At 54.0% G+C, this 14,544-nt stretch overlaps 1 protein-coding gene across 3 annotated transcripts in view; it reads right to left on the bottom strand.

Annotated features, from left to right (window-relative positions):
• Positions 1-5,399, bottom strand: part of SH3BP4 (SH3 domain binding protein 4) — an 85,904-nt gene extending 80,505 nt beyond the window's left edge. The window contains exon 1 of one of the 3 annotated variants that reach the window (XM_027047071.2): positions 5,262-5,399. The gene's annotated coding sequence lies outside the window, so the exon portion shown is untranslated. The remainder of the gene's footprint in view (positions 1-5,261) is intronic. The other 2 variants (XM_027047070.2, XM_027047074.2) reach the window with 2 other exon arrangements.
• Between the last annotated feature and the right edge of the window lie 9,145 nt (positions 5,400-14,544).

Genomic DNA, 14,544 nt, shown 5'->3' with positions numbered 1-14,544 from the left:
AACCAAGCTCAGACTCACAAAGCCCTTAGTTTCTCCTTTCTTCGCTTGGGTGGTCCTGGGAAGCTCCTCTCGACTCTGGCACTCTGCTTTAAAATCAGCTCTTCAAAAACCCACCCAAGAAGCGATCGCCCCAAGGACAGGCCTCCTGGCTTGATCCCGATCCCTTTGTCCACGAACACCCTTCTCTGTTCTAGACCAGCGGGAGAGACCAAGGCACCACCAGGAAGTATGCTGATCGCCACCCACGGAAGGAAAGGGCCAACGGAGTAAGGTCTCCAAATGGCAACTGGAAAGATCGGGGACCTCTGGCTGCCCTTCCAAGAACCTGGCCCTAAAAACCTTCCCTGGCCTCAAATACCGGGTCTGCCCCACCCGGTCCCAAACCACATCTCCAGTCCTTCCTACAAATTCCCCAACCTCGGCGGAGTGGAGCCCTGAGTACTAGAGTAGAACGGGGATTCTCACGGGGAGTTTGTAGAAACTGCCCGTGTCTGGGCCCCACCCTCAGAGATCTGGATTCCACCGGGCACCAGGCTGGCGAAGGTGGATTTTTACAAAATCTCCCAGGAGATTTCAACGTCCAGTACGTTTTGAGGCTGGCCGAAATCAGGCTACCAGCGACATCCACGTCCTCTCCCGGCCCAGCTGCCGGGCACACGCGGTCCGGGCAGAAGCCGGGCGACTGGGTCACGGGTTCCCCCACTCGGTAAGGGGGCCGGCTGCGGAGGCTCAGTGCAACGGAAGGCGGGCTGCAGCCGGCTCCCACTGGCTCCCGCAGGTTGTGCGACATTTAGTGCCGCAGCTGGTGCCAGAGGGGGTGTTTACACGACAGCACCCTAACCGGCAGGTGCCGCCAGAAAGGCTCTTTGTTCCTTTCCTCGGAGAGTGGGGTTTTCAGTGGAGCACAGGCCCCGGCGGGCCGGCAAAGGACACCTCTGTTCCCTCCAGGCCTGGGGACCAGAGCAGGCTTGCGTGTTCCTAAAAATGGGACAGGGTTTCCTGCCTCAGTCCCACAGACTGGGGGAAAGAGGAAGACAGAGGAGAAATGAATACCAGGAATTCTGGAACCACAGAAGCCTTGCACGGGAAGTTTTCTTCTCAATTCGTTCAGAGGAGTGGGGCTAACAGGAACCAGCAGAGAGTTTCTCCAGAGACAAGCTTTTAATGAGCAGATAAGCATAATCGCGGGGCATGTCATTTATTTGATTACGACACGGAAGGCGGAATCCTTATCTTACATTGACTTAACAGACTTCCCATAATCTTTACCTTGTTCTAGTGACCTCATCTGCCCGGAATACCCTCGCTTCCTGGTACCAGAACAGATTTCACGGTGGCTCCTGTCGGAGTTACCCCAACTTCAAAACCTCAGTCTTCCAAAGAAATCAACCTTGACCCTGCGGACAGGGCGGGACACAGCTCGCTCCCCACCCCCCCCCCCCAACCCCGGGGAATAAAGGTGCCAACCGGCTGCCTTCCATTTAGGCTGCAGAGATTTTTACGGGTTTTAGAGATGTCTCACCTTCAGAGTGCAAGCTTTTTTAGAATTGTGCAAGGGAGGCAGGGACTCTGCTATTTTCCTGTGCGTGGCTTCATGTGACCCAAAGGTATGAATGCCTTTCATTTTAGCACACTGGGAGATGCGATCACGAGCTCTGGGCTCAGGCAGATATAGGCTGATTTCTCAGCTCAAGCACTTTTTGGACGACTGTGTTGTGAGAGCTGCTTAAATTCTCGTAGCTTCCTTGTAAAATGGAACCCCTCGCAGTGTCTGGAGGGATTTTTAAGCGTGCACTCCAGGCCCGAGGCTTCGTAAGCCCTTCTTGCCCCCAAACCGCCCCAAATTTCAACTTCAATTAGGCGAACCCAGCCCACCTCTCTACTTCCTGAAATCTTACTCGCTTACTGAGCGTTTGGTTCGGGCGGGCACTGGGTCACCTGGCGGATGGGGGGCCGTGATGCCCCGGGTGGGGAATCACCCTTCCCTCCCTGAAACACACCCCTTTATTTCTAAAATACCTTCTGCATTCTCTTCCTTCGAAAGGCCGAATACTGACATCCTCTCCCTTAAGACGTGCGGCCAGATGGCACCAGGTGCTGTTACGTAACACACGGATGCCCCAGGGCCCACTGAAAAGCAGCCTCAGGCTTCCTGAGAGATCCTGAATAAGTCGCGGGACTGTGCCCTGGGTGTTCGGGGACTCGGTGAATTATTTTTCTGTCCCTCCCGCGGAGGGTGAAGGCGGAAGGTGGGGCTTCTATTGTGCCAATAGCTGGGGAGGCCGGAGGAGGCAGAGTCCTGGGAGCTGAGTGTAAACACTGAAAGACCCCGGGCTCCCCTCTGGGCCAGGAGCAAAGCCAGCCAGAGCACTCTGGGTGATGTCTAGGCAGCTGCTCGGTGACCCTTTTCCCAGTAACTGGGTTGTCAGGCAGTGACCTCGGGGCAAAGATGCCCCAGTGTGCATCTCCAGGGCCTTCGAAAATATCCCGGGGGCCTGACTCCAGTTCTCGGAAGAAAAGTCACAGCACTGCCCGGTTCAGGTGTTGAATTTGAAAATAACAGACCTAAGGAAAACCCACGTGGCTGGCCCAAGGCCCGCTCGCTACAACAGCAGCTTCTACTCAGTCAAAACAAGGCTGATGCCCTAAACAGGGAGCCACAGACATTTGCGTGGAGCCCGGCATGAGGTCGGCAAGGGTCGAACTCAGGGATTCTTAACCTTGTTTGGGTCAAGGGCTTCCCCTAAGAAGCTGAGGGAAGCCAGGGGGCCTCCTCCCCCAAGGAACTGGCTGCGATCTGAAGATTTAAATGTGGGAGCGGCCTCCCAGGACCCAAGGGCGTAAACCCCATTCACATTAGCATACCTTATCGACGGACTAGAAGCCATTAGAATAAGAAAAAAGTCTGCACCAGCAGCCGCAGGAAAGTAATTCCAGGCTGCTGGGTAACCAGAAATCAAGTTAGCAAACAACAGCAAGGGAGAAAATTCAGGAAGACTGCCTCTTCCTCCCTCCACCGAGAAAATTAAGAGCACAACACTAATTGGCAGACGGCCCAGTTAAGGACACTTAGCTGCAATTCGTCCAGCCCTCATTCTGGGTCCTTCTGGAAATCCCCCTGTGTCTGGGCTGCGATCAGCTAGACCTTGGGCAGATCAAAGTGCTGGTGGTAGCAACAATAAACACACGAAACTATCAAATGACAAACAGGCGCCCTGCAGACCGGCCTACAGAGAGGCTCTGCCACCGTGGTTTCTCTGCCGGGGGAACAAAAGGCAACGTGCGTGCACCGCTCCCCACGCGGGCTTCGCACACCAGGTCCGAGTCCCTAGTAATTGTTTTCAAAGGCCACAAAGTGTGGGGCCTGCGTCTTGGAACAACAGGAAAAAAACTAAAGCTCACAGAAGCTTCTCCGGCACCGCAGATCTGAGCTGCTCATTGTTCGTTTAGTAAACAAGCGAGCTGTAAGACAAATCCCTAGGAAGCCAGGTTTGTTCACTTTCTGAGTCCTCCCAGAACTAACTGTTCCTTCTGGGATCAGCGTGGCCTTGGCATTCCACAGATGGACAGGCACGGGGCCTGTGCAACGGGGGGCCCACTTAATGTCAGTCTCCCCTCACCCTCCCCACATCCACCCACATGCGGAAAGCAGAGCGAGGAGGCGGATTGGGGGGGTGCTGTCTCCTTCCAAGCCCCCGCCCCCTCCCCGACCTGTTGGACAGAATGCACTGAGCAGGGAGCCGGGAACGTTCTCCAGGCTCCACCGGACATCAGTAGAGACTGTTTCCTGGTCAGGGCGGCCAGGTGGGAGGTAGACTGTTTTTATTTGATGACGACAGCAACGTGGAACAGCAAAATGCTCCCTAGCCCCTTAAAGTACAGCCGCTGTCCATCCAAGAATGTCAAAACGCTTTGCAAACCACCCATTAATTTTTATGGTGGCCTGAGAAGCAGATTGAGAATCATTACGTTCATTATTACAAGGCAAGGAACCAAAACCACAGGGGAAGGTGGAGAGGCACCAGGCCAATCAAGTCTTACCCAGTGTTCTAAGCTGACTGCGCCCTCTCTCTCCACCTCAGGCCTGCAGGAAGGGAACCCGTGGCCAGCTGAGAAGGGAGCCAGGCCAATAAGCCCAAACTTTGGTGTTCAGAGACCATCACACTTGGAAGGGTGGGGAAGGGTAGAGTCGCATAAAGCGATTACTTTGATTTACGCAGGAGAGGCTCCAGTGGTAACTTACTCATTAAATCGGCAAGCCTGTGACCCCAAGAATGTAAACATTGAAGGCAGGTAGGAAGAGTGCGATCACGGATGGTTTCTGTTTTACTGTTTCTGTTTCTCTTCATTACGTTTTCTACCCAAAGCATATACTGCTTTTGTGATCAAAAGTTACACGAACTTATTACTGATGGAGGACCCAGTGCAAATCTGCTGCATTAACTTGCCAAGAATCAGCACGAATAAAATCCAGCCCAACGTCCCCTTCTTGAATCTCACTGGCCGGGAGACTTCCCCGGCCTCTCGGCACGTAGAGGGCCCGCCGCCCGCGCGCCGCCCGGCACCCCGGGGAAGGGCCAGCGCCGGCCTGGTCCCCCGGCTGCAGGAGCGGCCGCGGGCCAGGAGCCGCCCGCACTCCCGGGCACCACCAATCCGCAGCGCGGAGCCGGCTTCCCGGGAAACATCACTTGGGAGAACAACGTGCCTCTCTCCCGGCCGTCCCCACCCGCCGGCCGCCCGCGCGATCAGCTCGCGCGGCTGCTCGCTCACCGGACAGCCGGGCCAGAACCCGGGATTTTCATTTCCATCCTAAAACGAGGGATCTCCGAAGTTGAAATATGCATTGTCACCAACAAGTTTAACCCGGGACCGCGCGCCCCCTCTCCTCCCCAGGGCCGCGCGAGGGGGCGCCCCGGGGACGCGTGCGGTCACCGAGCCGGGCCACCCCGCAGGGCCTGCCTGGGAGGCGCCAGGGCCAGGAGAGGGGGGCTCCGACAGCGGCTCGGCGCCCGGAACCCCGGCCCGGCCGCCTGCGCCGGGGTGACTCGGGAGCCCAGGAGGCGGCCAGGGGCGCGAGTCTTCCCGAAGCCTCCCGGCGCCGGCCGTGCCCAGGCAGCCGGAGCTCCGAACTCAGGCGACGGGCGAGCGATCGGCGCCCACGAGGGTGCGAGCCCGCCGAGCCCCGGCAGGCGCCGCGGGAGCGAGGCCGGGCGCGGGGCGGGAGCGGCCCGCAGGGGACGGCCGGGCTGCCGCCAGCTTACCTGGCTCGCACTGCGTCCCCGCGGGCTCCTGCGGCTCTCGTCGCGGTCTGGGAGCTCAGCCCGGCCGGGGACGCGCGCGGCTCCGCGGAATCTCCGCGCGAATCTCCGCGCGGCGGCGGCGAACGGCCGGGACCGCCGAGAGTGCCCCGAGCGCTCGGCCCGCGCCTCCGCGGGCGGAGGGTGGTCCCCGCGCCGGGGCGGGGCCGCGAGGGCGGGGGCGGGAGCGGGGGCGGGGCGCGCGAGGCGGGGACCCGGGCTCGGAGGGGAGGGGTGGTCTCCGCGGGTAGGGCGGTGCCTGAGCCGAGGCTACCTGGGAGACGGGGAGTGAGGGAGAAAGGGGGACAGGGAGGGGGAGCAGGGAGCAGGCCTCCGCAGGCCTATCGGACGGAGGCGGGGCAAGAGCGGAGGGGGCGTGGCCGATCATGGGGCCGGGGGGGGCCAGAGGCAGGGGCGGGGTGTGGACCCCCGGGACCCCCGCTCCCCCGAGGCCGTGGGGGCGGGGTTTAGCCCAGGCGGCTGCTAGGCCGGGGCGGGGTAGGAATAAGTAGGGGGCGGGCCAACATGGAGGGGCGGACCTCGCTGTGGCAGCCGAGAGGCCGGGGGACGGAATGTGGATAATTAGGGGGGGCGTGGCCAAGCCGTTGTCGCCGGAGGCCGGGGGTGGGGCGAGCGTGAAGGGGGCGGGGCCGACGGGGCCTCCGGGAGGCCGGAGCCGGGTGTGGTTTGCAGGGGCGGGGCTGTGCCGGGGCCGCGGGAGGCCCGCCCGGGAGAGAGCGTGCCGGCGGGGGGTGGCGCCGCGGCTCTCCTACCCCCGGCGGGGACCTGGCCTCGGTGCCTCCTCCTCTTCCTCCTCCCGGCGCCAGCCCGGAGAATGGGGTCCCGGTCGCCGGGCGCCCCCGGGGTCGTGGTCCCTGGCACCGAGCAGATCTAGATGCGCCTGGTTCATAGTGACCTTTCGGTCACGCTCCTGTGCTCCCCGCACCCCTGTCCTCCCACCCCTTCTTGGAGAACTCCAAGAGGGACCCCTGGGTGAGGTTTGGATCCTCCAGCGTCGGCCAGGACGCGGAGGGTGGTGCCTAACTCTGAGAATCCTGTTTCTAACACTGGTCGAGGACGGTGGAATGCAGGCGGTTGCGGGGCTGTGAGGGCAAGTGCAAAATGGAAAAGTAAGACGAAAAGAAAGGCAGTCACGGTGAACGTTACAAAGAAGGCGTACTTCCTGCTGCGCAGAATGCAAGTGGAATACGTAGCATCATAACCGTTTACGTTTCGCCAAGCCTGTGTCCCTAAGCCAGGCATGCAATAAGCGCTCAATAAATGCTCAGTAAATTGAACCACCACTGACTTACTGTGTGGCAAGCACTTTCCATGGGGTGACACACTTAATCCTAAATCCCATACTTGGCTACTCTCTTTAGTCCATTTCACATTTGCGTAGACTGAAGCTCCAGGGTTTGATTGGACAGCAAGAAAGTAATAGAACCAGAATTTGACCTGAGACCACTCTGGAGACTGGATTCTAACCACTTCCGGCAATTGCCAGCCTTCTTACTGCAGCACGGGAGTCCCCCCTGCACGACTGAGGACCCTCGACAATGCAGAAACCTGGAGGAATCAGGGGTCTATCCTGGGACAAAAGCTATCATTGGCTGACCAAGGTCCATAGCTAGTTACCCCTTGAGTCCTTTTTCGCCATTAACCAGTAGGGCAGATACTTTTATTATTCTCATTTAAAAAAATTTTTAATGTTTATTTATTTTTGAGAGAGAGAGAGAGAGAGCACGAGTAGGGGAGGGGCTGAGAGAGAGGGAGACACAGAATCTAAAGCAGGCTCCAGGCTTGAGCTGTCCCTGATGCTGGGCTCAAACTCAGGAACCATGAGATTACGACCTGAGCCTGTTGGAGACTTAACTGACTGAGCCACCCACACGCCCCTTATTATGCTCATTTTATGTGCTGTATCAGGATCTCATGGGAGCACAGGATTCTAAATGCAAACCCTGGATTTTCAGAGGACACGGGAAGACAGAGACATGGTTCAAGAAGGGTGAATATTGGTGTTCTGATTTTGGTGTGGGCAACTGAATTCCTGCAAATGATACAATTAGCCCTAAAATGTATGTTGCAGCCTTTAAAAGGAGGCAGTCACCCTGAAAGGGCAGGTAGAGAAGACTCAGAGAGGAAGAGAACATCAAAGGGGCATTTGGGGGGCCCAGGAAATTCTCAATGGTATCAGGACAGGCTAAGAGCACTGACCCAGGAGCCAGCCTGCTGGGCTTGAATCTCTGGCTGTTTTACCTCTCTGTGACTCAGTTTCCTAAACAAATATGAAAATTAAATGCTGCATGTAAACTGTTTAGCAGATTAGCACAGATCAGCATTCAACACACAGAAATAATCAAATAAGAAAGCCAGAGTTGGGTCTGGGAGAAGCTGGGCGACAACGTTACACGTTTAGGGGTAAGTTGTGTGCAGACTCTTTTTGCCTTTCCTGTTCTTGAAGGCAAGGAGATCTCAAGAGGTTGCTTGCTGTTGAATGTATGCTTTCTCGTTCCACCAATTTTTATTCCTTGCCCTTCCAAAGACAAAAGAAAAAAACAAACAAACAAACACGTAAGCTATTCCTAACGTTCAATGACCCAACAAGCATTTCTAGTGGGAACATATACAGCAAAATCAGTAAGTTGGGGTTTTAGGTACGAAACTAACGCATGTTTGTTTCAAAGGACAGGGATGATTAGAAAAGTGTGTTGTGTAACAATTTCATACCTTCTCCCTAGAGTCCACGGGTTAACAGTGCATTATTATATGTCCCTGCAGAAACATTTCCTAAGCATTTACATATGTGTTAGTGTGTTTGTGCCTGAATTTATCTTACATGGGTGTGTGATGTGAATGTGTGTACTCACTCTCGTATGTGTGAACACAAGCTCAAGTACACAGAGGAAGCCAGGCTGGCTGTAATGGGCACTGAGATGGGGCTTCCCGTGGCTGAATGCCAGCCGCACCGCTTAATGGCTGGGTGTTTACTCATCTGAAAATGGGTGCAGTGCTCGCAAGGATTCGATGGGGGAGAATGCATGCAGATTGCTCTGTGTTGTGTGTATATTATTTATACACATAAGCCCTTGTCATCATTACTTACACACGCACATATCTACACGTGTGCTTTGAGTCACATAAAACCCAAGAGAGCAATCTTAGGTTTGTATCATCTGTGCACAGAAATACCTTTTCTTCAAATCCCTGTAGTTCTTAAGGGGACAACTTGGTAACTTTGCTCTGAGGGGAAAGAGTCGAGGAGACAGGCTGAGAAAGCGAACTTCAGACTTCACAAAAGGATTCCTCCACGAGGGTGGGCCCTTCTAGAAGGGTCTGTATTCTGTGCGTAGGAAAAATGCCATTCTAGGAAGATTCTTGAGTGTAGGAAAGCAAAAGGCACAGATAGGTTAGAGGAAGGGAGTGGGGTGGTTTGGACTGTCAACACGTGCCTCTGTTATTTCAACCTGCGGTAGTTTAAGCTTAATCCGCACCAATCGCCACCACCGAAGATTCACTCTAAGTGCTTCTCAAAATAGACACAGCGGCCCCAGAGATAGCAGGTCAAAGAAGAAAACTCCCAAGGGCCACATACGGTCCTGAACTCCGCCAAAACTTGCTCATGTTATAGCGTTTTGGCCGCCTGCAAAATACACTTCCCGTTAGGGTGGAACCACCCAGAAATTTCACATAGGCCCATCATGAAAGTATCTCTCTATGGACGAGGGCGTTCTCAACAAGGAAATAAAAAGAATACTGTTCTTTTGGTGACGTGAAATCAGGAATGACCAAATTGCCCGTGAGAAGAAGAAAATAGAATAAAAAGATATAAAACACAGCTAAGGGAGAAAAAAGTATAAGGCACAAGGCATTTTTTTTTTTTTCCAATCGACTCCATAAAACAGGCAGTGAATCATCAACGTGGCCAAATGGAATTTCACATTTGTTGTCTGCAACTCAGAATGTGAAAACCGTAGCCTGAATAAATGCCCTCTGTGGGCTTAAGTGGAGGGAGAAGGTGGTCTTTGCGTGATTCATAAGCCTGAAGAATGAGGTTTGTGTACTTGAGAAATATTTCTTGAACACCTACTGTGTGCCAGGCCCTGAGAATATGAGGCTGGGAGAGACAGGATCAGCTCTGATCTCGTGGTGCCGAGAGACCAGAAGTGGTTTGAGACGGGAAAGGGGCCAGCTTGCTCGTGGTACCTGCCCTAAAGGCAAGCACCAGAGGCTGAGAAAGGAGACACCTGCCTTAGGTATGATGGCCAGGCAGGGCCCTCTCAAGAGAGGTGACATCAGACAAAGTGAAAGGAGCCAGGGAAGAGCATGCCAGGCAGAGGGAACAGCATGTGCGAAGACCCTGAAGCCAGAAAGAGCTTTTCACCTTTAGGAAGCTGAAATGATGCCCTATGTGTCTGGGGTGAAAAAGTGAGGTGAAGACAGATGGACAGGTGAGGACAGAGAGATGGTGGGTGCTGGGTCCCCAAAGCCTATTGCCTGTATAGGGATGTGGGGCGTCCAGATACTGCCCCATCCTCTGCCACTCCTGCGGCAGCTCAGAGAAAGTTGCTTTGCCAAGAAATCCGTCAGGCACTAGCTTTACGAGAGACTGTTTTAGTCAGAAAATGTTGGGTGACCCGTTTGCCATTCTGGGGAGCCTCTGAGATGCTGTGACACTTAGCCCTCCATCTTGCTGGTTGTCCTTAATTAATCCGTACACACAAGGGCGTAACTAGGGCATCACCGGAGCACGCGAGTCTCTCGTGCAGAGTCCAGAAGGGACGCAGACAAAATAGTCAGCTGAGGGGAGTTCTGGGGCTTTCAGGAAACTTCTAGAAATACTTGTAAATAGATACTCCTAGTCCTACTCATTTATTCAGTGATTCATTTAACAGTTAGTGTCTGGAATGCTTATTGTATGTCAGGTAACATGCTAGACCCGGGGATAAGAAAAGAAGTGTATTCTAGATCTTTCTGGCTAGGAAGTTGTGAGAACAAGCACTTATGCTGTAGAGTGTTAGGTAGTCAAGTAAGTGGCAGGACGCACACAGGACAGCCACCTGACCCAGCCTAGATGAGGGGGCGGGGACCCTCATGGCTGGATGGTTGAGACTGAATGCAACTGTGACAGGTGTAGGAACAGGGAACAGGGGCGGCATCCAGGTGGAAAGTGCGAGTGCCAGGCTTGGAGGCTGGAGGGGCTGTGGGCTCGGAGGGGGCAGCCTGCGTGTGCGGTGTGGCTTGGGATGTGTCCACGGGCCAGACGCAAAGTGTAGCTCTAACCCCGTGGAGTCCTGTGCAGCCCGGAGCACCCCAACAGCTCAAGGCCAGGCCTCCCCACAGGGAGTATTTCAATGTCACACCGTGAGAATTTAATAAAAGTGCTCAGTCGGCTTGGGAATAGACAGCAGAGATGACAGTTCTACAACCCGTGGCCAATTTTGTGAGGGGGAAACAGTGCGATCAGCAAAAACGTCTACCGGGAGGCTGATATTTACCTGCTCTCTGCAAGTGGCTTGGCCACATGGCCCAGGGCAGTAGCTTTCTTTCTTTCTTCTTCTTTTTTTTAATCAGTTACTACTGATCATACCAACGTAGGTTTAGATTGGGCTTAAATACGGCTTTAAATTGGGGTTAGACTTTCCAGAACCTGGGAAGACCATCACAATGCAGCAGTGGGGAATGCGGCTTCCTTTTTGCGCTGTCCTCACCGTGAAGCACACTGCTTCCCCGTCCTGTCCAGCAGTCACCCCAGAAAGACCCAAGGATGTCCATGCGGTGGGAAGGAGAACCTTGGGAACCTTCAGAATCCCGGATGTCTAAAGCTTTACAGGAGGAAATTATTGTCCCCAAGAAATAATTATTTGTCAGAAAGGGAGGATCATACCGTAAAATAGCACCTCAGTCCAAAAACCATGACCTATATAAAATCTAAGTACAAATATAAATTTTTTAATTTATAAGGAAGCCACAGGCAACATTTGAATCTCTTCCTAATGATAGAGCACAGAGGTAGACAGATACTCCTTAGCAAAACCTCTAAGTTTTTCTTCTGTTCTGTTGTTATGTCTACTGGTGGAGTGGGTTTTTCCATGGATAAGATGTTAGGAAGGGCATTCTCACCCTTCCTTCCTCCCTCCCTCCCTCCCTCCCTCCCTCCCCTCTTCCCTTCCTCCCTTCCTTCCTTCCTTCCTTCCTTCCTTCCTTCCTTCCTCCCTCCCTCCCTTCCTTCCTTCCTTCCTTCCTTCCTTCCCTCCTTCCTTCCCTCCTTCCTTCCTTCCTCTTATACTATTGTGTGATAAGAAGCTTTCTTTGTCTCTTAGCCATCTTAGCCTCATTTTTGTCTTCATTGCCCTTTCTGGGGACTTGAGATTACTATTTAAAAATTTTTTAAGTTTATTTATTTATTTTTGAGAGAGAGAACCCCTCACTCGTGTACCCCAATTTTCCTCTAAGGAGTCACCCTCTCGTATGTGTGCTTCTGGTGGGGATGACCCCACCCCCAACTTCTGGCCCTGCCCATCATAACCTCCAAACCTTAGGGAGGGACTCGTGACTCAAGTAAGCCAATGGGGCATGAACCTCAGACTTTTCTGGAAGCACGGTGGGACAGAAGCTGCATGGAAGCATGGTGGCCTTTTGCTGTTGCCAGGAGAGGGCCCACCTGAGCCCATTAAAAGGGAAAGAGGAACCTGGGATGGAGAGAGACACGTTCTGGCAGCATCATTGGAAGCCCAGGCATATAGAAATTTCCAGGTGCTAATGATGGTGATAATCACTGTGCTTTATCAGGCCCCGACAGGGACCTTATGCCAAGTCCCTTAGGTGGGCAACTATACTCAATCCCCATAGCCACCCTTTGAGGTAGACATAGTTTTCATCATCCCTTCTTTGAAGTTATGGAAACTATTTTAAGAGTACCCACGATTTGCCTTGGGGCACCTGGGTGGCTCCGTCAGTGGAGCATTCGACTCCTGATTTCCACTCAGGTCATGATCCGTGGGTCGTGCGATCAAACCCCCATTGGGCTCCGTGTTCAGCGTGGAGCCTGCTTCAGACTCTCTCTCTCTCTCTCTCTCTCTCTCCCTCTGCCCCTTCCCCCGCCGCATTCTCGTTTTCTCTAAAATAAAATTTAAAGAAAGAGTATCCAAGACTTGTTTTAATCAGGTATGGTAAGACACACGGACGTGGAAAGGACGGTCATGAAGGAGGAAGGTTATCATACGGTCCCCTAGAGAAGGATGGGACACACGGCCACGTGGAGAAGAACCAGGGTCAGTGGGGAGGCAGAGAGAGTGGGAGATGTAGGTGAGGAACAGGAAGGGACGGTCAAGGCAGGGTGAACAGGCTTAGGGTTAGTCGTTTAGAAAAACCGCCTCAGACTCTGGGGCGCGAAGACTGTGACTAGCTGTCTGGGACCTGGCTAGAGGGTGAGTAGGCCACTGGAAAGGGGCTTAGGAGCGGGAGGCCCAATAAAGAGTATGAGATCTGGATTGACTGAAACCTGTCCTGGCAGACAAGTTGTTCACTCTCTTGAGTGTCGAATGTCCGAGTATCGGAACCCAGGAAATCAAAGATGTGGTTGATACAGAAACCAAGGCTCAGGGAATTTGGACGACTCAGAGGAGATCCCGGCTAGAAGAGAGGGAGAACCCAGCTGTGGGTGGGCCTCACACCAGATTCTGAGATGCCAGCCACCGTTCGGTGCCTGGATCCCCGTTGCTCTAGTTCTCTTGGCATCAAAGGGGAGGGTCATGCTTGTCATGACTCTAAGATAGTCTAGGTCTTTCCCTCATGATTCATTCCTCCCTGGCTGCCAACAGCCCTCGCTGCTTATCTGAAAGCAGGCAGCTCGCCCCGGAGATGAATCCAGAAGCTGTCAGCAGACCTCTGCTCTGGCCAGAGGAGTGTTTAGCATTCGCTGGAACCGTTACATAGGAGGAGGGGACGGTGTTGGGAGGCGGCCTGCTGTGGGGTTGGCCTTGGGGTGATCCCTCTCCAGTGGCCTCCCTCTAGGCTGATTATTCAGGGTATCAGCCTGAAGGGCCCCCCAGCTGCTCTCCCGGGACAAGGCCACATCAAGGATCAGGTGGGTCAGAGGGCAGGCAGCAGGTGACCCGCAGAGTTCACCCTGCTCCCTCTCCGGGTAACTGGCCGTGTTCAGAGAGGGCACACCGGGCAAGGGGGTCAGCGAGGTTACCTTGTCTTTTCCCCTGAGCATCAGAATCTAAGCTCTCATAGACTGAGGGAGGGGGACCATCTGTTTCTGGAGTCTAAGACATGAGGGTTCTTTTCGACAGCAAAACACTTGCTCTAGAAGTGTGCATCCAGTACCGAGGTGTATTCAGAACGTACAACTCCAGACTGCGCACTAAAAGACTCCCCAAACCTCCGCGTCTGATGCAACTTCCAATTTCTTCCTCCCAGAGGCTGTGGTGTGGAGCTCAGGCGGTGGGAGGCTTCCTCGTCCTTCGTAGACCTGACCCATGTCGTCTGCACAAGCCCCCCTTGACTCGGTCTTGTTACTGCATCTGTCACGCGGGGACTTGCACTCTCGGGCGATGGGTCCTCTGTTCATGCCCTTGCTCAGAATGCAGACCTCGAGTTCCCAAGGCTTCGTCAGTTGTTTCCACGAGAAGCTCTTCCCGACATTTATTCTGCTCCGTGCCTTGCAGGTGGACCCCCCAGCCCCAGCGTGGGGACTCTCTGCCCGCCTCACCTTCACGTCCCGTTTCTCCAGCAGCCGCAGGAAGAGTCCGTCAAAGTCACAGACTGTCTGCATCATCTTAGGAGCCACAGCGCGCTTTCCAGGGCAGCACCTTCCCCCAGGAAGCACCGAGTCAAATTTAACTCACCGTTCTTGAGAGCTTCTAGCGTGCCAGGTGTGATGCTAACATTTTACCTCGTATTATTTTCCCTTCTGCCGAAATCGTTCTCGATGATTAATTAGGTTTGCTCGAGATCGCACAGAGCCAGAAAGTGGCATTGTCAGAAACTTGAACCGGGTTTCTTTAAACAGTTTTTTTTTTTCTTGGTTATATATTTTTGAGGGAGAGAGAGAGAGAGGGAGACATAGAATCAGAAGCAGGCTCCAGGCGCTGAGCCGTCAGCACAGAGTGTGATGTGGGGTTTGAACCCACGAACCGTGAGATCATGACCTGAGCCAAAGTTGGACACTTTACCAACTGAGCCACCCAGGCACCCAGAACCCAGGTCTCTTTGACATCCGATGTCCTTCCCAGCA

Source organism: Acinonyx jubatus, chromosome C1, assembly GCF_027475565.1.
Source record: "Acinonyx jubatus isolate Ajub_Pintada_27869175 chromosome C1, VMU_Ajub_asm_v1.0, whole genome shotgun sequence".
Lineage (NCBI taxonomy): Eukaryota > Metazoa > Chordata > Mammalia > Carnivora > Felidae > Acinonyx > Acinonyx jubatus.
Note: the sequence above shows the minus strand (reverse complement) of the source record. Positions and strands in the feature narration are given on the sequence as shown.